Raw genomic sequence first — 23,443 nt, 5'->3', positions numbered from 1 at the left:
ATACACTTTAGGATAAAATGGTCTGAAGAAATCTTGCTGGGATTTTGATAGGAATTATGTAATTCAGTGTATCAAGTTGGAGAGAAATGATATCTTTACTTGATGATCTTTAGTCCATGAACATGTTATATCTTTTATTTAGATATTCTTTGAATTTATTCATAAGTGTTTTGTAGTTTTTAGCATATAAATCCTATTTTTTTGAACAATTGTAAATGGAATTTTTAAAAAATTTTGGGATTCACATGCTTATTGCTGATATGTAAAAACATTAAAAAAATGTTTACTTTGTATCCTTGACCTTACTTGAACTCACTTAATTCTTAGAGTTTCCTTTAGATTCCTTGGGATTTTCTATGTACACAATTATATCATCTGCAAATATAGACAATTTATTTCTTCCTTTATTATCTGCATTCATTAATTTTGCTTACTGCATTTATTAGAATTTATTGTTAGTATTTAAATAAGAGTGATGAGTGTGGATGTTCTTTGTTTCCCATGTTAGTTTTTCACCATAACTATCATGTTAGCAGTAGGTTTTTTTGTAGATGTTCTCTATCAAGTTGAGAAAGTTCCCTTCTCTGTCATTTTGAGTAATTTCTTTTAAAACATGAATAGATGTTGAATTTTATCAAATGTTTTTCTGCATTGATATTCTGTGATTGTCCTTAACTTGTTAGATTACATTGACAGATTGTGTATTGATATTTTGTATATTGAGCCATTGATATTTTTTTAAAATATTGAGACACACTTTCATCTCCAGAATAATTCCCATTTAGTCATGATGTATATATTCTTTTTTTAGTCATGATGTGTATTCTTTTTATATATTGCTGAATTCTATTTGCTAATATTTTGTTAAGGATTTTGACATCTATGCTCATGTGGACTCTTGGTCTATAGTTTTGTATGTGTGTGTGACTTGTCTGTCTGGTTTTGATTTCAGGGTAACACTAGCTTCTTAAAGTGAACTGGGAAGTGCTCTTTTCTATATTTTGGAAGAAATTGTATAGAACTGGTATTACTTCTTCTTTAAATGTTTTATTGAGTTCTTCCATACAACCACCTGGGTTTGGAAATTCTTTTATGAGAGTTCTAAAATTATAAATCATGTTTCTTATTAGTTATGGTGCTATTCATCTAATATTTCATATTATATGAATTATAATAATTTGTGATTTTTGAGCTATTAAACCATTTCATCTAAGTATGTAGAGTTGTTTATAGTTTTCCCTTATTATCTTTTCTAGATATTTATCCAGAGGATTTGTACTTATATTCTTTGTTTCACTACTGATACTGAAATTTGTTTCATTTGTCTCTTTTATCATTCCTGCTAGAGGATTGTCAATGTTGTCGATTTTTTTTTTTTTAAAAAACCAGCTCTTTGTTTCACTGATATTTTTCTGTTTTCTCTGTTTTTTATTTCGTTGATTTCTGCTTATTTTTATTGTTTTCTTCCTTATGGTTGCTTTGAGTTTATTTTGTTCTTCTTCTAGTTTCTTGAGTTGAGAACATAGATTATTGATTTAGACTTCTCCTTCCTGATGTATGCATCTTGTATTATTAATTTCTCTCTTAGCACTGCTTTTACTGTATCTCACAAAGTCCGAGATATTACATTTTTATTTTCCCCCATTCAGTTAATATTTTATTTTCCCCTTGAGATTTTCTTTTAATCCACATTTTATTCAAAAGTGTTTTATTTAGATTCCAAGTATTTGGAGATTTTCCTGTTATCTTTCTTTTATTAATTTCAAGTTTGATTCCATCATGGTCAGAGAACACACCTATGATTTCAATTATTTTAAATTTTTTACAGTTTATTTTACTGTCTTAGATATAGTTTATCTTGGTGTATGTTCTATGAGCATTTGGAAAGAATGTTTATTCTTTTTTTGTTGGGTAGAATGTTCAATCAATATTGATTAGGTCCTCTTGGATGATGGTATGGTTGAGTTCTTCTATTTCCTTATGGTTTTTCAGTCTAGTTCTATTAATTGTTGAGAGAGGATTATTAACGTCTTCAACTATAATTGTACATTTTTCTATTTATTTTCAGTTCTAACAGTTTTTGCTTTACATATTTTGCAGCTGTGTTGTTTGGTACACATTTCAGATTATTAATCTTGGTGCATTGATGCTTATGTCATTATATAATGTCCCTCTTTGTTTATGATAATTTTCCTTGCTCTATAGTTTTGTTGTTGTTTTTTTAAAAATCAGCTTTAATGTGACCACCTTGCTTTTTAGAAAAATTTTTTTTATTTTTTTATTAACATATAATGTATTGTTAGCCCCAGGGGTACAGGTCTGTGCATCACCAGGTTTACACACTTCACAGCACTCACCATAGCACATACCTTCCCCCTTCCCCCATGTCCATAACTCAACCACCCTGCTTTTTTTTTTTTTTTTAGATTTTTTACACACACACACATATATATATATATATATATATATATATATATATATATATATTTATTTGACAGAGAGAGGGAGATCACAGGTAGACAGAGAGGCAGGCAGAGAGAGGGGAGAAAGCAGGCTCCCCTCCGAGCAGAGAGCCCGATGCAGGGCTTGATCCCAGGACCCTGAGACCATGACCTGAGCCCAAGGCAGAGACTTAACCCACTGAGCCACCCAGGCACCCCACCCTGCCTTTTTTTTATTATCTTTTTTTATCCTTTTATTTTTAACCTGCCTATATTGTTATATTTGATGTGACTTTTTTGTAGGTAGTATATTGTTGGGTCATTAATCCACTGTCCTAATCTTTGTCTTTTAATTAGTGTATTTAGACTATGTATATTAATGCAATTTTGATGTGTTAGGGCTTAAGTCTCCTATTTTTCTCTCTTTTTCTTCACCCTTGTCTTTTTCTAGCCTCCTTGTGAATTGTTTAAAAATTTTTCAGTTTCTCATCTTGATTTATTTGTAGTGGTTTTGAGTATATTTCTTGATATGGTGTTCAATGATTGCTGTAATTATTACATTATATGTAACTATCAGAATATTAGTGTTATTTTACTAGTTTGCACTGAAGGGCCAAAAACTTAATCCTTTTACCTTTTTTTTTTTCCCTTTCACCATGTATACTAAAAACTGTCCTAAATATTCCTATATATACATTTAGAACATCAGATAGTGTTACACTTGAGTTTGAACAATCAAGCAAACTTTAGAAGACTCAGGGGAGAAGGAAACTCAGTCCTAATTATCAGTGTTTTTGCTTACTGTCTTCCTTCTTCATTACTGATGTTGCATTATTCCTAATTTTATTATTTGATTTCATCTAGAGAATGTCCTTTTAACCATTTTTTAAGGGTATGTTTTCCTTCATTTGAGAATATACTGATTTTACCTCCACTTCTGAAGGATAATTCACTGAATATAGATTTCTAATTTCAGAACTATTTCATCTTAATACTTGAAAAAAAATCATGCCAGTTTCTTCTGGTCTTCATGGTTTCTGGTGAGAAATCCAATGTCATTTATTGTTTTCCCTCTGCAGTGAAGGTGTCATTTCTCTAGCTGCTTTGAAGTTTTTGTTTTGTCTTTAGTTCTCAGAAGTGTAACTTTTTTGTCTTGATGTGGATTTTTTGTTTGTTGGTTTGTTTTTTGTTTATCCTGTTGGTGTTTGTTTTAGGTTTATGTCTTTTGCCAAATTTGAGAACTTTTCAGCTATTATTTCCTTTAGCTCTTTTTCAGCCTCACCTTCCTCTTCTAACCTGGGACATTTATCACACAAATATTAGGTCTTTTGTTATAGAATCACAAACTCTTAAGGCTCTGTTCATCTTTGGGGGCTCTATTTTGTCTGTTGTTCAGTTTGGGTAATTTTTATTATACTATTTCAAGTTCAGTGATTCTTTCCTCTGTCACTTCCATTCTTCTTTTGTGCTCATACATTTGGTTATTTTGGTTATTGTATTTCTTAGTTCCAATATTTCCATTTGGTTCTTCTTTCTATCTTCTATTTTTCTGCTGAGACTCAGTATTTTCCATTTTTGTCAGATGTGTTTATAATTATTTGTTGATGCATTTTTATGATGGATTTTCTTTTTCATATTTAAAGACCTTATTTTTTAAGAGCAGTTTTAGGTTTATAGCAAAATTGAGAGGAATGTATAAAAGGTTCCCATAAACCTCCTGTCCTCACACTTATCTAGCCTCTCTAGTTACAATATACCCCTGTTAGAGTGGTGCATGTGTTATAATTTGTGAAACTACATTGACACTTCATAATCACCCAAAGTTTCTGGTTTACATTAGGGTTCACTCTTGGTGTTGTACATTTTGTGGGTTTATACAAATGGCAAATAAACATATAAAAAAATGTTCCACATCATATGTCATCAGGGAAATACAAGTTAAAACAACTATGAGATACTACTACAAACCTACAAGAATGGCCAAAGTAAAAAAAACAAACGTCAGTGGGGATGTAGAATAACAGGAACTCACATTCATTGCTGGTGTGAATGCAAAATGATACAGCCAATTTGGAATAGAATATGCAAACATATTCTTGCAATATGATTTAGCAATTGCAGTTCTTGGTATTTACTCGTAGGAGTTAAAAATTTATATCCCCAAAATAACTGCCACATTGATAATTTTAACAGCTTAGTCTAATTGCCAAAACTTGGAAGTAACAAAGATGTCCTTCAGTAAGTGAATGGATAAATCAACTGTGACGTCTGATGGAATGTTTTTCAGCACTAAAATGAAATGAACTATCAAGTCATGAAGAAACATGGAAGAAACTTAAATACATAATACTAAGTGAAAAAAGCCAATCTGGAAAGGCTACATACTGAATGATTCAAACTGTATGACATTTTGGAAAAGGCAAAACTATGGTAACAGTGAAAGATTAATGGTTGCTAGGGATTGTGGGGATAAAGGGTGTATAGGATAAGCACAGATAATTTCTAAAGCAGTTAGAATATTCCTTATGATACAATAATGATGGATACATGTCATTATTCATGTCATTATACATTCATCCAAATCTGTAATATGCTAGCTTTTAAAAATTTTTCATGAAATAATTCTTAGATATCTGTCATCACAGTGTTGGCATGTATTGATTATTGTTATTTTCATTTAATCCGCTTTCATTTATGGCATATGGTGTTTGGCTGAACTAAAGCTATTACTGTCTAAAAGTTTTCTGTCATATAAGGATACCTTTTCCTGGTCTTTTTGCTAGAGTGAGAGCAGGTTTCTGTTGGGCTTTTTTTTTGGTCTGTACCTTTTGGCATATTCTGGCTTTCAGTTTTCTTTGGGGCACATTTAGGATATTTGAGGCAATAAGGAAACCAAGGAACTCAGCATCACATTCTTCCTTCAGTCTTGAGTTCCCTAGTCAGTCTGCCTTCTCTTCTCTACTTTTCAGAGTGCTTTTATATTTGATTTATATAAAAGACATCCAGCATTTTTTAGATCTACTTAGCAGGAAAAATAAAAGTACATTTGTTCCACATTCCCAGAAATGGAAGCCCATTGTGTCTATTCCGATAGTTATTTCCCCCCTTTTCTTTCTTTCTTTCTTTTTTTCTTTCTTTCTTTCTTTCTTTCTTTCTTTCTTTCTTTCTTTCTTTCTTTCTTTCTTTTTCTTTCTTTCGTCCTTTCTTTCTTTTTCTTTCTTTCGTCCTTTCTTTCTTGAAAGATAGTATCTGTCTTTAATCTAGTATCTGTCAACACGGTATATGTGAAGATAGGTTTCATTTATTGTCTACTTTGGGAGACTGAACCCATTTCTAGCTGCAAGATGGGTAGATATACTGAGTTTCTAGTATAAACTCTAGTATCTAGATTGTAGGCATTTACGAAGTTAGTTGTTTTAGCTAAACTATGATAGAATTGCCTCTTAGCCCCAGTTTGATTCTCTGGTTATACAAGTTAATGGAGTATATATTAGTCTCTTAAAAGAAACTTCTGAAGTCTCTTTCAGTCTCTTTTCCCTACCATATAAAACTATGAATCATTCCTCTAGGTTGTAATATGTGACTTCTATTCCCCATATATGCTTTGGCTCCCCTGTCGTCTTATTTTTTGGGGTGCTGCCGAATGTAAATGATGTTGAGGAGTCTGAGAGGTGAAGGTGTATTATGGCTATGTCATATCGCCTTTTCCTCAGTTCAGAAATAGTCATTTTTTTTTCTGGTTGGATATAGGCATGTTTCTCCAAGCCAGAGGGTCAGAGTGAGTGAGAAAGAAATTTTTTTTTTTTTTAAGACTTTATTTATTTGACAGAGAGAGATCAGTAGGCATAGAGGCAGGCAAAGAGAGAGAGAGGAGGAAGCAGGCTCCCCGCTGAGCAGAGAGCCCGATGCAGGACTCGATCCCAGGACCCCGAGATCATGACCTGAGCCGAAGGCAGCGGCTTAACCCACTGAGCCACCCAGGTGCCCCTTTTTTTTTTTTTTTTTTTTTTTTTTTTGAGAAAGAAAATTTTCTACCCTCCAGGTGGGCCATCCTTGTTTTCAGAGTGATGCAAGGATCAGCCATTACATGTTTTGCTCATTTCAGCTTTGTTGGTTTTAATAATTAAAGGAAATTCCCTCCAAATTTAGACAATAATTACTCAGTTTTAAATGTTACTGTTTTTAATATATTTTTTTCTTCCTTGTAGGTATTTTAGGAGAAGGGAGTGGCAGCCAGCCTGATGCAATTTAGAACTAAAATCCCCTAGATTAAGCTAGTCTTAAAGGAAATTTAAAAGTAAGTCTAAGTGAAAACAAGTTTTTTAAAAATTGTTTTGAATGATTAAAGTTGCTAAAATAATATCTTCATTTAAAAATTGGTGGCATACAAAAATAATTTTATTGTTTGAGTTTTTAAACCTTTTCAAATCTGCAAATCAAGCTCCTCTTGGTATTTGAATAGGTGCCATCTGCTGATCTGTAACTGAGCCAATTTTTGCATTTGGGCCTAAATTTAATACTTAATTCCAATAGAAGAAATATGCAGATCATTATAAACAATGAAGCATTTGTAGATTTTTAGTTTAATTCTTTACTAAACCTTAGCTTTACTTAGTAATTCATATAGAGTTTTTATTATTTATTTATTTATTTTATTTTGTTTTTAAAAGATTTTATTTATTTTATTTATTTGACAGACAGAAATCACAAGCAGGCAGAGAGGCAGGTAGAGAGACAGGGGGAAGCAGGCTCCCCGCAGAGCAGAGAGCCCGATGCAGGGTTTGATCCCAGGACTCTGGGATCATGACCTGAGCTGAAGGCAGAGGCTTCTTCAACCCACTGAGCCACCCAGGCGCCCCTCACATCGAGTTTTTAAAGGCACGTATTATTAATTACTACATTATCCTGTAAATTAAACAAGGAAGTTACTTGAGTAATCAGTTATATCAGTTATAACTGCATTAAAAAATCCCAAATTTAGAAGTTTAAAATAGCAGTCAGAAGCTTAGAACAGCTAAATCTATTACTCAGCTGGGTGGCTTTTGCTGATTTGGACTGGGCTTGGTGAGGCTCATTCATGTGTCTATGGTCAGCTGTCAATGGGCTAGGTGACTTTGCTAATCTTGACCTGCTCTCTCATATGTCTAGGTCATTAGAGTTATCTCTGTTCTACGTGTGTCATTTCCAGTAGGCTAGCTTTGGCTTGTTCTTATAGTGAAAGGAATGTGGGAGAGCAAGCTCAGAAAGTGTGCTATATCTCTTGGGGCTTAGGTTTCGAACTGTCAAAGTATCACTTTCTTTCACAAGTCACAAGTGTTTGTAAAATAGACTCTAGCTATTGATGAGTAACATTTGAAAGGTTGTAGACACAGGAAGGAGTATCTACAGTGCAATCCACTATTTTTGAAAAGGCTGAAATTGGGATTAGGACCCTTTTCATGCCTGCAGATGAGGTTTCTTTTTATTATACTAACTGTTCTTCTTACCTACTTATGCTATAAATTTGAATGGTTATTGGGAGAAAAATGTTTGTGCCTTTGTGTATGTCTTGGTCCTTAAGTACTCTAGGAAGCTGTGAGGAATTCACTTTCTTTTTATCTTTTGAGTACTTAGTATTTAAGAAAATATGTTTTAGAGTATCTGAAGAAAACAGATTTTATATAATTGTAAATGTCTGGTATTTTCCAAATGTTATCAGTATAGTGAACCTTTGGAAGATTAAGAAGAAATTTTAACATTGCTTTTCCTATTTATTTCTTTTATTATTTATTTCTTATTTTATATATATTTCTATATTATTTTATATATATTTCTAATATAATATATTTCTTATATATTTCTTATATTTCTTATAATATTTATCATCATTAATTAATTAATTAATTAATTATTTTATTATTTCCTATTTATAAATCTCAGGGAACTAGAGTGAAATATCAGGATTGTATTACTCTAGTAATCATGGTCTTAAGTTCACTTTACATCCTATATCCTAAAATAGTTATTATGATTTAGAAGTGATTCTTTTTTTTTTTTTTTAAAGATTTTATCCATTTATTTGACAGAGAGAGATCACAGGTAGGTAGAGAGGCTGGCAGAGAGAGAGAGGGAAGCAGGCTTCCCATCGAGCAGAGAGCCCCATGTGGGACTCGATCCCAGGACCCTGAGATCATGACCTGAGCCGAAGGCAGCGGCTTAACCCACTGTGCCACCCAGGCGCCCTAGAAGTGATTCTTTTTGTAAAGCACATTACACGGTCAGATATAAAATTTCATGGTGTGTTTTACCTTATGTCGAAAGTTTTAGTAGAGCCCACTTACCCCTCATTGTTGCCCTTGCCTTTGTGGACCTGGAGATATATGAAAAAGATAGAATTGTTATGAAGTTGTGGCAACTTCAATTTGTCCTGTTTGTTTGTCCCCAGATCTTTCTTTGCCAGTTCCAAAATGCCCTCCTGCCAAAATTAGGCTTGGAAAAATAACATATTTCTTATATGACATATGTTTGAAATTAACACGAAATGCAGCCAAGATTTGGGAAATTAACAAGGAAAAAGTTATTTCTGAAAACATTTTGGAGCTGGGGAAGAGTGTTTGGCTTAAAACATTAAGGTATTTAATTGTTTAGTAAATAAGTTTTTAAAAGTCCCAGAAGGAACATCATTAACATTTCTTTCTTTTAGTACATATGAAAAATTCGTATTTAAAAACTCATTGTCACAAATCAAATGATGAGTCTAAATGTACAGTGTATAGGATAACTGATATTCTGGTAAGCTATTAAATCTTATTTTGCATGATTTTTTTGAAAACGAAATCATATGCTTCAGTTTTTCCATATGTGAGAGGGGTTTCTGTTGATCTGCTCCCTGCAAAATAGACAGGGATACCTAAAAGGATCCAGAACAAGAATCAAACCATCCTTTAAAAAAATATATATATATTTTATTTATTTGAAAGAGAGAGCATGCATGAGTGAGAGAGCACAAGCTGGGGTAGCAACAGTGTGTGTGTGAGAAGCAGACTCCCCGCTGAGCATGGAGCCCGATGTGCGACTCAATTCCAGGACCCTGATATCATGACCTGAGCCAAAGACAGATGCTTAACTGGCCAAGCCACCCAGATGCCCCCAAACCATCCCTCTTTAATAGTAATTTTTAATGAAGAATGCTATTTAGATGTGACTTCTTGATAAGTACATTGTCATGACTGCTAAATATGGAATTATCTTGTCAACTTTGTGAATTAATCTAAGGCAAGGAAGATTCACTACGCATTGTCTATACAAATCAGTGAGATGCTAAGGAGGAATAGAGAAGATTTGTGAACTGTGGTCCCTGGCCACAGGAAACTTAAAATCTCATTGAGAACAGAATTTTTAAAATGGGAGATATAGGCATACCTTGAAGATATTGTGGGCTTGGTTCTTGACCACTGCAAAAAAAGTGAAAATCGCAATAAAATGAGTCAAATGAGTTTTCTGGTTTCCCAGTGCATATAAAAGTTATGTTTGTAATATACTGTAGTCTACTAATTGTGCAATAACATTATGTCTAAAAGAGCAGTGTACATACCTTAATTTAAAAGATGCCAACTATCATCTGAGTTTTCAGTGAGTCATAATCTTTTTGCTGGTGGAGGTCTTGCCTTAGTGTTGCTGCTGACGGTTGCTAAAGGTTAGAATGGCTGTGACCATTTCTTCAAATAAGGCAACAATGAAGCTTGCTGCATCAGTTGACTTCCTGTCATGAATGACTTCTATAGCATCCATTGCTATTTGATAACATTTTACCTATTGTAGAACTTCTTTCAAAATTGGAGTCAGTCTTCTCAAACCCTGCCACTGCTTTATCAACTAAATTTATGTAGTATTCTAAATGTTCTGTTGTCATTTCAACAACCTTCCTAGCATCTTCTCCAGGAGTAGATTCCATCTCAAGAAACAACTTTCTTTGCTTGTGCCTAAGAAGCAACTGTTCATCTGTTACAGTCATTGAGATTGCAGCAGTTTAGTCACATCCTCAGGCTCCACTTCTATTCTAATTCTCTTGCTCTTTCTACCACATCTGCAGTTACTTTTTCCACTGAAGTCACGAACCCCTCAGAGTCATCCGTGAGGGCTGGAATCAACTTCTAAACTCCTGTTAGTGTTCATATTTTGACTTCTTCCCATGAATCATGAATGATCTTTGTGGCATCTAGAGTCATGAATCCTTTCCAGAAGCTTTTTCAATTTACTTTGCCTGGATCCATCAGAGGAATCACTGTCTGTGGCAGCTGCAGCCTTATGAAATGTATTTCTTAAATAATAAGACTTGAAAGTTGAAATTGCTCCTTGATCCATGGGCTAGATGTGTTAGCAGACATGGAAACATTAATCTTGTTCTACATGTCCATCAGAGTGATGGATGATGTGGTACCTTGTTCTTGGGGGACCAGGTACATTGTCCATGAACAGTAATATTTTGAAAGTACTCTTTTTTTTTTCCCCTTTGAGGAGGCCTCAATAGTGGGCTTAAAATAATCAGTAAACCATCTTGTAAATGGGTATCCTGTCATCTAGGCTTTGTTTTCCCATGTATAGAACACAGGCAGAGAAGATTTAGCATAATTCTTTTCAGAATGTTAAATAAGCGCTGGCTTCAACTTAAAGCCTCCAACTACATTAGCTTCTAAAAGGAGAGTCAGCCTGTTCTTTGAGGCTCCAAAGCCAGGCAGGCATTGACTTTTCCTCTCTAGCTATGCACATCCTAGATGGCATCTTCTTCCAACAGAAGGTTGTTTAAAGATACTCATGTGTATCCTAGTCTAGAAAATATGCTATATTATACTTCTTTCCTCTAACATCAGAGAATGGGCCCTTGTTTACCTGTTTTTGTCTGATTGAGTAACCTTTTCTCGAAGTTTAAAATAAATGAAAAATGCTCTACCTCTCAAACAAACAAACAAACAAACAAACAAACAAACAAAAGGCTGTTTCAACTACATCACAAATCTATTGTTTAGTGTAGCCACTGTCATTAGTTATCTTAGCTAGATCTTATGGATAACTCGCTGCAGTTTCTACATCAGCACTTGCTGCTTTACCTTGAGCTTTTATTTTATGTGGATGGTTTCTCTCTTTAAGTCTCATGAAGCAATCTCCGCTAGCTTCAGACTTCTTCTGCAGCTTCCTTATCTCCCTCCCGCAGGCTTCATAGAATTAAAGAGTTAGGGCCTTGCCCTGGATCAGGCTTTGGTTAAAGGGAATGTTGTGGCTAGTTTGAACTTCCATCCAGAGAACTAAAACTTTCTTCTTATTAGTATAAGTCTGGTGTTTTGTTTTTGTTTTTGTTTTTTTAACTGTTTGTGTACTCACTGGAGTAGTACTTTTCATTTTTTCAAGAACTTTTCTTTTGCATTCACAACTTGCCTAACAGGAAAACAGGAGGCTAAGCCTTACTAAGCTTTAAATATACTTTGCTCACTGGGCTTAATCATTGCTGATTTTTGATTTAAGATGAGAGACCTATGGCTTTTCCTTTCACTTGAAAGTTGAGAGACCATTGTAGGGTTATTAACTGGCCTAGTTTCAATATTGTTGTGTGTCAGAGAATAGAAAGGCCTGAAGAGATGGAGAGAGACAGAAGAATGATTGGCTGATGAAATCAAAACACATATAACACTTATTGGTTAAGTTTGCCATTGCATATGGTTGCAGTTCATGGTGCCCCAAAAGAATTACAATAGTAACATCAAAGGTCACTGATCACAGATCACCACAATAAATACAATAATAATGAAAAAGTTTGAAGTATTATGAGAATTACCAAAATCTACTACAGAGACATGAAGGGAACAGATGCTGTTGGAGAATGAGCGTTGATAGACTTGCTCAATGTAGGGTTACCCCAAACTTTCAATTTGTAAAAAATGGAGTATCTATGAAGTACACTAAAGGGAAGTACAGTAAAACAGGGTTTGCCTGTGTTCTTGTCACGGTCCCGTTTAAAGGAACTTGGATTCCTTTGGAGCCTTAGAGCAATTTATAAGAAGACAAAGGCTTATCGGGGTTAAGAATCTCACGGTTGATTTGTTGATTTCACGATTTCTGACTGGACCCATAGACATGAAGCCATATGTATTTTCAACCTAACTCAAAATTACACATTTTGAATAGGCTTTTATAAATTAGAGTGGAAATCAATCTGTCACTATGGTGTTTTGCAGTGTTTTCCTAGTTGCCTCTCCCCATCATTGTAAGATGGGGTTATCAAGGAACTGTCAGTCTGGTAGTATGATCTTTGTCCTTGAAATAGAGATGTTTTGTTTTTGGAGGTTGCCTAGCTCTTCTTTGTGAGTTTTCAGCATCCTGCACCTTTCAGATGGGATTTAACATCAACAGGCTAAATAAATAATTAGAATTATGTAGATATTAAGTATCAACTAGAGGAAAGGTGAACTGTGTTCAACCATTAAGAGTGCAGGTTATCACTGGATGGGTGGTTTGTTAATAAGTAAGAAAATCCAAGATGCTGAAGACTATAGTATTGCACAATTGTATAGCACAATGAAAAAGAAACACTGATTATAGGACTACCTATCACCATAGTAAGATATCCTGTAGAACACCTTTAGTTTTTATTGAGGACACCACCAGTAGAAAGGAGTGGGTGGGGTTTGCAAACTGGAACTATTACCATTGTATGACATTCATCCGGTCTGTTAACTCTCTCTCTCTTTTTTAAAAGATTTTATTTATTTATTTGATACAGAGAGAGATAGCAAGAGCAGGAACACATGCAGGAGTAGTGGGAGAAGGAGAAGCAGGCCTCCGGTGGAGCAGGGAGCTGAATGCAGGCCTCAATCCCAGGACCCTGGGATCATGACCTGAGTCAAAGACAGATGCTTAACCCACTGAGCCATCCAGGTTCCCCATGGTCTCTTAACTCTATTAATTAAGTTCTTTCATCTGTAAAATAGAGCTAATAAAAATACTTACCTCATATACTTTTGTGGACTTAACAGATTACATGAAAAAATCTTTAAATGTAAACATTATAGACAGATATGTTGTTTTTATAGTATAAGAAATACCTAGAAAAATTTGCAAAAACTAAAAGAGCCCAAAGGCTAAACTCAGCCAATGTTTCCTCTTAAATGACTCTAGACAGTGTATTGTTTGCTTATAAATTCTCAGATTTCAAAGAGTTTTCTGTCCTATAGGAGAATTAAGTGAATAACATCAATAGCTGGAACCTCTGATGGGAAGTGATAAATGACAAGAGAAAATTATAAGCAAAGTTCTCAAGAGTTCAGAGGAGCAAGGATCACTGTTTGCTGAGGCCATTGGGGAAGGTTTCTTTAAAAAGCACTACCAAGCAATTTAAGATTTTAAGATTTTTTTTTAAATTTATTTGACAGACAGAGATCACAAGTAGGCAGAGAGGCAGGCAGAGAGAGAGGAAGGGAAGCAGGCTCTCCGCTGAGCAGAGAGCCCGACGCGGGGCTCGATCCCAGGACCCCAGGACCATGACCTGGGCCGAAGGCAGAGGCTTAACCCACTGAGCCACCCAGGTGCCCCACTACCAAGCAGTTTAGAGTGGGTTTCTGTGTATTGCGTGGATTTCAACAAGTGAAGATGTCAAGAGGAGGTATGATGGCATTCCACACACTGGGATGTATGTGAATAGAGTGAGTAGATGAAAGTGGTGAGCACAGACTCTTGTAAAAGTCAAAAGAAAGAGAACAATGGTTTGTGCTGATAGCAGTCCTGATATACCTTATTTGGGAATTTTAGGAGGTGGATTTGGGGTAGAAAGGAAGGAAATCAAAGGAACTTTACAAAAGCTGATCCATCTGTCAGACATGGAAGAAATTCACTGAGTGGACACAGAGAGGGATATGTGTTGTAAAGGGAGCTTCACATAGTGAAGTTTAAGGATTGAAAAATAGCACTCTGGAAAGGATGGAATGTTCTTTGGTCCGTACGTAGTTGGTTAAAGTAAGTCTTGTTAGGAAAAAGTCTTTTAAAAGGGGAAAAAGTCTTTAAATAAGTCTAGAAGGGTCTGGCATCCTGGGGTAATTCAGAGTTTATGGTCATTTGTCAGCTTCAGTTTGTTAGAACCAGTTGTGATAACATACAACATTCAATATTGATATCTCCTAAGGAAATACTGCTGAAGGCAGAAAATCTCCCTTTTCATGGGTTAGCCAGAGGAAAGATGAGTGAGATAACTTGTTTTGGAGAGGAACATGATTTAGGCTTGCTGTTTGATCTCTCTTGCCTCATGGTGTGTCTACTTCGATTCGAGGCTATTATCTCAGAATGACCGCTGTTAAATTCTATGCTCCATGCATTACTTTAAAAAAAATAGCTTTATTGAGATATAATTTACATATAGTACCATTCACCCATTTAAGGTGTACAGTGGTTTTTAGTATATGTAAGATGGACACCAATTTTAGAACGTTTTCATCACCTTGAAAAGAAATCTCATACTCTTTAGCTATCACCCTGTCTCACCATCCCAACCCCCCAACTCACCTCTCTGGTCTAAGCAACCACTAACCTTTTTTCTATCTCTATAAATCTCACTGTCTAGACTTTTATAAGAATGGAATCATGTAGTACTTGGTTTTTTGTGACTCATTTCTTTCTTTTTTTAAATTATTTTTTATTTCTATTTTTTTTAGAGAGAAAGTGTGAGGCAGGGATGGGCAGAGGGAAAGGGAGAGATGGACTATTAAGCAGGCACCATACCACACCTCTTGTGGAGCCTGTTGTGGGGCTCAATCTCACTACTGTGAGATCATAACCTGAGCCAAGATCAAGAGTTGGATGCCCAACTGACTGAGCCACTCAGGCATTCTGTGACTCACTTCTTTCACTTAGCATAACATTTTTAAGTTTTGTTCATGTTGTAACTTATATCAGTCCTTCATGTGGCCAAATAATACTCCATTGAATGGATGTACCACATTTTGTTTATCCGTTCATCAATTGATGGACATTTGGGTTGTTTCTACCTTTAGGCTATTAAGAATAATGCTGCTGTAGGAGCGCCTGGGTGGCACAGTCAGTTAAGCGTCTGCCTTCAGCTCAGGTCAGAATCCCAGGGTCCAAATGTTGAGCCCTGAATGGAGATCCCTGCTTAGTGGGAACCTGCTTCTCCCTTCCTCTCTGGCTGCTGCTCCCCCTGCTTAGGCTCCCCCTCTCTCTGTCAAATAAATAAATAAATAAATAAATAAATAAAATCTTAAAAAAAAAGAATAATGATGCTATAAACATTGATGTACAAGTTTATTTGTGATCATATGATTTCATTTCTCTTGGATATAACCTATGCATAGAAGTGCTGGGTCGTAGGGTAACTGTGTCTAATCATTTGGTGAAGTACCACATATTTTCCAAAGTGGTTACCCCATTTTACATTTCCACTAGCAGTGTATGAGGCTTCCAATTTCTTCTCATCCTTGCTCCTATTTGTTGCTATTTCAGCTTTTTTATTTTAGCTATCCTAGTGGGTATACAGTGATATCTCATAGTGGTTTTGATTTACATTTCCCTGATGACTAATGATTTTGAACAACATTTTTGTGTGCTTATTATTCATTTGACTTTCTTACTTTTGGAAATGTCTATTTAAATCCTATGCCCATTTTTAATTGGGTTAGTTGTGTGTGTTTTAATTGTTCAGTTGTAAGAGTTCTTTGTATATTCTATATATAAGAAACTTATGAGGTATATGATTTGCAAATATAGTTATTTCTCATTATTCATGGATTCCATATTTAAAAATTTGCTTACTCACTGATATTTATTTGTAGCCCCAAATCAATACTTGTGGTACTTTCACATTCAAATGTACAGGGTGGCAAAAAATTTGAGTTGGCTGTTATACACATCCCTAACTGAGATGACATAAAACAACCTTCAGCTTTTTTTGTTTTAGCTCTCATGCTGTAAAAAGGTTTTTTTTTTTCCTTACTTAGTTTCAGAATCTTTCTCCTTTCCTTTTTTTTTTTTTTTTTTGTATTTTTGGGCTTTTATTGGTCACTTTGCTACATTTTTTTCTCTCTTTTTAAAGATTTTATTTATTCATTTGACAGAGAGAGACACAGTGAGAGAAGGAACACAAGCAGGGGGAGTGGGAGACGGAGAAGCAGGCTTCCCGCCGGCAGGGAGCCTGATGTGGGGCTCAATCCCAGGACCCTGGAATCATGACCTGAGCTGAAGGCAGCTTCTTAACACACTGAGCCACCCAAGTGCCCCTGTACCTTTCAAGTGTAATGCTGAAGTGCTGTCTAGTGTTCATAAGCACAAGAAAGCTATGATGTGCCTTAAGGAAAAAAATATGTGTTATATAAGCTTTATTGAGGCATGCATTATATTGGCCATGTTCAATTTAGGGAATCAACAGTATATATTTAGAGTGTTGTCTTTAAACAGAAACACATGCAAAAAAGGTTATGAATTGATTGGTTGATAAAAGTGTTTTGACCAGAGGCTTGCAGGAAACCAATCCTTTGTTCCTTAGGAGCAAAAATTTACCATTTGCTAATCAGTATAGATTTATAGAACTTTATAGAATAAAGTTAGTACCAATAAGAAATCAAATATATTTTCTCTCATTTTGGGGGGGTTGCCTTTTCACTTTCTTGACAGTATGCTTTAAAACACAAATATTTTTAATTTTGATGAAGACCAGTGTATTTTTTCTTTTGTTTTTCATGCTTTTGGTGTCATTCGTAAGAGTACTTTGCCAAACCCAAGGTCATGAAGATTTATTCCCATGTTTTCTTTTATGAGTCTTATAGTTTTAGCTCTTACATTTAGGTCTTTGGCCCATCTTGAGTTAATTTTTGTATATGGTATGAAGTAAGGGTCTAGTTTTATTCTTTTGCATGTGGTTATGTAGTTGTCCCAGCACCATTTGTTTGAAAATGCTATTCTTTCCCTATTGCATGGTCTTGTCACTGATGTTAAAAATCAGTTGACCGGGGTGCCTGGGTGGCTCAGTGGGTTAAAGCCTCTGCCTTTGGCTCAGGTCCTGATTGGGATCGAGCCCTACATCAGGCTCTCTGCTCAGCAGGGAGCCTGCTTTCCTCTCCCCTCCTCTCTCTGCCTACTTGTGATCTCTCTGTCAAATAAATAAATAAAATCTTTAAAAAAAAAATCAGTTGACCAGAAATGTAAGGGTTTATTTCTGGACTCTCAGTTCTTTTCCATCCACCTGTATCTATTCTGCAAGTGCCAAACTGTCTTATTTACTGTTGAATATAGTAAGTTTTGAAGTAGAGAATAGTGAGTCCTCCTACTTTGCTCTTCTTTTCTAAGATTGTTTTTGATATTCTGGTTCCTTTGCAGTTTGATATGAATTTTAGAGTAAACCTGTCAATTTCTATAAAGAAGTCAGCTGGAGGTGTGTTGGGAGTTGCACTGAATCTGTAGACCATTTGAGGCAATACTGCCATTGGAGCAATGTTAAGTCTTCCTGATCATGAACATGGGATAATTTTTTCCCATTAAGTAGATCTTTATTCTTTCTGCAGTGTTTTGTAGTTTTCAGAGTATAAGTTTTATACTTCTTTTCTTAAATTTATTCCAAAGTATTAAAGAAATCCATTTCCTAACTGTTCACTGCAGCCCACCCATTCTCGTTTATTATCTTTCATTTGTGCTCTGTTCTTTCATGTCTCTGGACCCTTATAAATACTGTTCCCTCTATCTGGAAAGTTTCCAAGTCTAATTGTTGAATTCTTTGTATTATTTAAGACTCAGTTCTTCCTCAATACAGTATTTTATGATTCTTTTCACTACATTTCTTCTTTTAAAAAAAGGACAAAGGAATTAGAAGTCGATTATATTTTCCTTTATAAAATTTAAGTATTAAGATACTTAATACTAGCTCAGTAGTTGATAGTATGGATTTTTTGGTTAGCGGGTATAAATCCCACTTCGACCATCATCTTTAATTTTGGGCAAGTTACTTGACTTCTCTAAACCTTGGTTTTCTTATCTATAAAACAAGGTCAAAGTGTGTAACATTTTGCATCAATTTCCTTATTTCATAGGCTTGTTGAGAGATTTATATGTATTAATATGGGTAGTGAGTCTTTTTTATATCTATTTAATTCTAAAACCCATGCTGTTTTCACCAGTCTATATTGTTCACATAACTGTGGTTGATAAATATTTATTATTGGAAAAGCTATGGTGATGGTGATGGTAGGAGTTAACAGTGACAGCTGTTTTAGCTGGAACTCAGTTCTGAAGGAGAACATCAAATGCCTTTCTTTTCTAATGAAAGTATCAGGATAAGATCCAATTGCCTCATCGTAAGCCAAATGTCAAGCTTTTCCAGCCTTCCTCTGAGAGCTGTCTTATTGGAAATGACTGCCCTTTCATTAAATACACTTTTATGCTACAATTTCTTGATTTTTTTTTTTTTTACTGTCAGCTGTACTGAGAATTCAAATGGCTATTACAAGTCAGTAAAATCTGCAGACCATAAATGCTTTGAGGTCTAGTTCTGAGTATTTTTCACTTTCCATGAATATCTTAGCATCTAGTAGTACCATGGATACAATGAGATTAAAACGTGTGATGATGATTTAAATAAAGAGCCCTAGATATAAAATTTTTAAAGAATATTCTTGAGAGCATATCATACGAAAGTATGTTGGAAAATATACCTTTACATAAAGGAAATCAAATTTCTTTCATGGTTTTAATAATCATCTCGTTTTCTTAATAAACCTAAGACCCAGAAAGTGTTCTGTGTCCCTATTCAAATGAGCAAGTTGCTATAAAAATTATAACCGATTAAGCTCATTTATAAAATGTATTTGATTTACACCAACTGTATGTGATTTTATACTAAGATCTATCAGAATGACTTTGCCTCTCTTTTGGATGGCAAATCACAAGGATGTGCCAAAGGGGTTTTACCATTATGTGCTACAAATGTTATGGAAAATACATTTAGAAATAAAACAATTTTGACTTTGGCAACAACTTTCAAAATAGCATGTCCAATGTATTCATGAATTTAATAATTACATTTAGGTAAATATTTGTCCACTGTTTTTCTTACCTTTTTTTTTTCTTTTTAAACTAGGGCACTAGACTTAAACCTCTGTAGCTGGCTAGGGCTCCATGGATTAGGGATTATGGATTGTAGTTACATAAACCAGTTGACCCTATGTTTTCCTAGAGTATCATACCAGTGGGAACTTGAATTTGTGAGTGGTATAACCAATGTAAGTGGCTTTTATACCTCTGAGATTCATTAACTCCTTCCTCTGGTACTCATGCCCATTTGTGTATACATTCCTCTACTCTCCATGTTCTTAAGGTGTTCTTATTCACTGAAACATCATTTCCTATGTTTTATTTTCCTTTTCTAGTTCAAAGGTTAATTTTACAATAATCAGGTTAAATCACTTCTCAAAAAGATGTTTGTATACCTAATGTCATATCTTAGTAGGTTGTTAACAGCAGTAAAGAACTAGAACACTATGTTTTGCCTTACAGTTATTCTTGTGCCCTGGAACTAACCCCAGAGATTCTATGATGCAGATTTCTTACATACATACATACATACATACATACATACATACATACATATATTCATCCATTCATTCATTTTCCCATCAAAAATCATTGTTGTTGCATGTCCTGTGCCAGGTATTCTTCAGGGTTCTGAAGACATATTGATAAATGAAAGAAAGAGAGAGAGAGAAAGAGAGGGAGGGAGAGAGAGAGCGAGCTTATTTTAATTAGTTATTTACTTCTAGGGGCCTGTTTTTTCTGCTAGACTATACACATTATGAAGACAGAGACCATGTTTGTTTTGTTCCTCTTGACATATTCTGTTCCTGATATTGTTACTTTTATTGATTTTTTATTTTATTATTATTATTTTTAGAGACTGAGAGAGGCAGAGAGACAGGGGATAGAGAATCTTTTTAAATTTAAATTCAATTAATTAACATATAGTGTATTATTAGTTTCAGAGGTAGAGTTAAGTGATTTATCAGTCTTATATTAACACCCAGTGCTCATTAAAATCCTGTGCCCTCCTTAATGTCCATCACCCAGTTACCCCATCCCCTCCTCCCCTCCCCTCCAGCAACCCTATCTGTTTTTTATGATGAAGAGTCTCTTATGGTTTGTATCCCTCTCGGATTTTGTCTTATTTTATTTTTCTTTCCTTTCCCCCATGCTCCTCTGTCTTGTTTCTTTTCTTTTCTTTTTTTTTTTTTAAGATTTTATTTATTTGACAGACAGAGATCACAAGTAGGCAGAGTGGCAGGCAGAGAGAGAGAGAGAGAGAAGCAGGCTCCCCACTGAGCAGAGAGCCCGATGAGGGGCTCGATCCCAGGACCCTGGGATCATGACCTGAGCCGAAGGCAGAGGCTTTAACCCACTGAGCCACCCAGGAACCCCTCCTCTGTTTTGTTTCTTAAATTCCACATGTAACTGAAATCATATGATAGTAGTTTTTCTCTGATTGACTTATTTTGTTTAGCATAGTACCCTCTAGTTCCATCCATGTCATTGCAAATGGCAAGATTCCATCTTTTTGATGGCTGTGTAATATTCCATTGTATTTATATGTGTGTGTGTATCACATTTTCTTTACCCATTCATCTGTCAATGGACATCTGGACTATTTCCATAGTTTGGCTATTGTGGATATTGCTGCTATAAATATTGGGGTGCCAGTGCCCCTTTGGATCACTACATTTGTATCTTTGGGGTAAATACCTAGTAGTACAATTTTTGGTTTGTAGGGTAACTGTATTTTCAACTTTTTGAGGAACCTCTATACTGTTTTCCAGAGTGGCTGAACCAGCTTGCATTCCCACCAACAGCGTAGGAGGGTTCCCCTTTCTCCATATCCTTGCCAACATATGTCGTTTCCTGACTTGTTAATTTTAGCCATTCTGACTTGTATGAAGTGTATCTCATTGTGGTTTTGATTTGTATTTCCATGATGCCAAGCATTTTTTCATGTGTCTATTGGCCATTTGGCTGTCTTCTTTGGAGAAATGTCTGTTGACGTTTTCTGCCCATTTCTTGATTGGATTATTTATTCTTTGGATGTTACGTTTGATAAGTTCTTTATAGATTTTGGATACTAGCCCTTTATCTGATATGTCATTTGCAAATATCTTCTCCCGTTCTGTTGGTTTTCTTTTGCTTTTGTTAACTGTTTCCCTTTGCTGTGCAAACTGTTTTTATCTTGATGGAGCCCTAATAGTTCATTTTCACCTTTGGAGATGTGTCTAGCAAGAGGTTGCTGCAGCTGAGGTCACAGAGGTTGTTACCTGTGTTCTTCTCCAGGATTTTGATGGATTCCTGTCTCACATTTATGTTTTCCATCCATTTGGAGTCTCTTTTTGTATATGATGTAAGGAAATGGTCCTATTTCATTCTTCTGTATGTGGCTGTCCAATTTTCCCAGCACCAGTGTTTGAAGAAATTGTCTTTTTTTCCCATTAGATATTCTTTCCTGCTTTATCAAAATTAGTTAATCATAGAGCTGAGGGTCCTTTTCTGGATTCTCTATTCTGTTCCATTGATCTATGTGTCTGTTTTTGTGCCAACACCATACTGTCTTAATGATAACAGCTTTGCAGTAGAGCTTGAAGTCTGGTATTATGATGCCACCAGCTTTTGTTTTCTTTTTTAACATTCTTGTGGCTATTCAGGGTCTTTGCTGGTTCCATACAGATTTTAAGATTATCTGTTACAGCTCTGTGAAAAATACTGATGGTGTTTTGATAGAGATTGCATTAAATGTATAAATTCCTCTAGGTAACATAGGCATTTTAAAATATTTGTTCTTCCAAACCATGAGCATGGAACGTTTTTCCATTTCTTTATGTCTCCCTCAATTTCTTTCATGGGTGTTGTATAGTTTTCTGAGTACACATCCTTTGCCTCTTTGGTTAGGTTTATTCCTAGGTATCTTGTAGTTTGGGGTGAAATTTTAAATGGGATCAACTCCTTAATTTCTCTTTCTTCTGTCTTCATTGTTAGTATATAGAAATGCAACTGATTTCTGTGCACTGATTTTATATCCTGCCACTCTGCTGAATTCCTGTATAAGGTCTAGGAATTTTGGGATGGAGTCTTTTGGGTTTTCCACATGGTGTATCATGTCATCTGTGAAGAGTTAGAGTTTGACTTCTTTACTGATTTTTTATTTCTTTTTGTTGTCTGATTGCTAAGGCTAGGACTTTTAGTATTATGTTGAACATCAGTGGTGATAGTGGACATACCTGCTGTGTTCCTGAACTTAGGGAAAAAGCTCTCAGTTTTTCCCCATTGAGAATGATATTCACTGCAGGTTTTTCACTGATGGCTTTTATGATATTGAAGTGTGTTCCCTCTACCTCTACACTGTGAGGAGTTTTAATCAAGAAAGGATGCTATACTTTGGGGAGAGAGAGAATCTTAAGCAGGCTCCAAACCCAGCAGGGAGCCCAGTATGGAGATTGATCTCACAACCCTGAGATCATGACTTAAGCTGGAATCAAGAGTCAGTCAGTTAACCAACTGAGCCACCTGGGCACCCCAGTGATACTGTCTCTTTTAAGTAATTTGTTGATTGAATGACTTGGCAGTCCATGGAGAATTACTCAATTTTTTATATATAAAGGACTGAGAAAGGAAAACAATTATTCTGTAACTTATTAGGAAGAGGAAAAATAGGGCCTAAAATGGGAGCATTCTTGTCCATATTTATTTGTTAAACTCCTTAGCTATTTTTGGTGGAAAACTTGAAAAAAGAATATTAGAGCTGGGAGTGCCTTAGTAATCAACTAATAAAAACCCTCCCTTTCTGGTGAGGCTTGAAAACTTAAGATCCCACAGTTGTCACAAAATGATGGTGGAAAACTTGAAAAAAGAATATTAGAGCTGGGAGTGCCTTAGTAATCAACTAATAAAAACCCTCCCTTTCTGGTGAGGCTTGAAAACTTAAGATCCCACAGTTGTCACAAAATGAT

This window comes from Mustela nigripes, chromosome 9 (assembly GCF_022355385.1).
Source record: "Mustela nigripes isolate SB6536 chromosome 9, MUSNIG.SB6536, whole genome shotgun sequence".
In the NCBI taxonomy this organism is placed as follows: Eukaryota; Metazoa; Chordata; class Mammalia; order Carnivora; family Mustelidae; genus Mustela; species Mustela nigripes.
The sequence above is the reverse complement of the archived record's forward strand: the minus strand, read 5'-3'. Positions refer to the sequence as shown.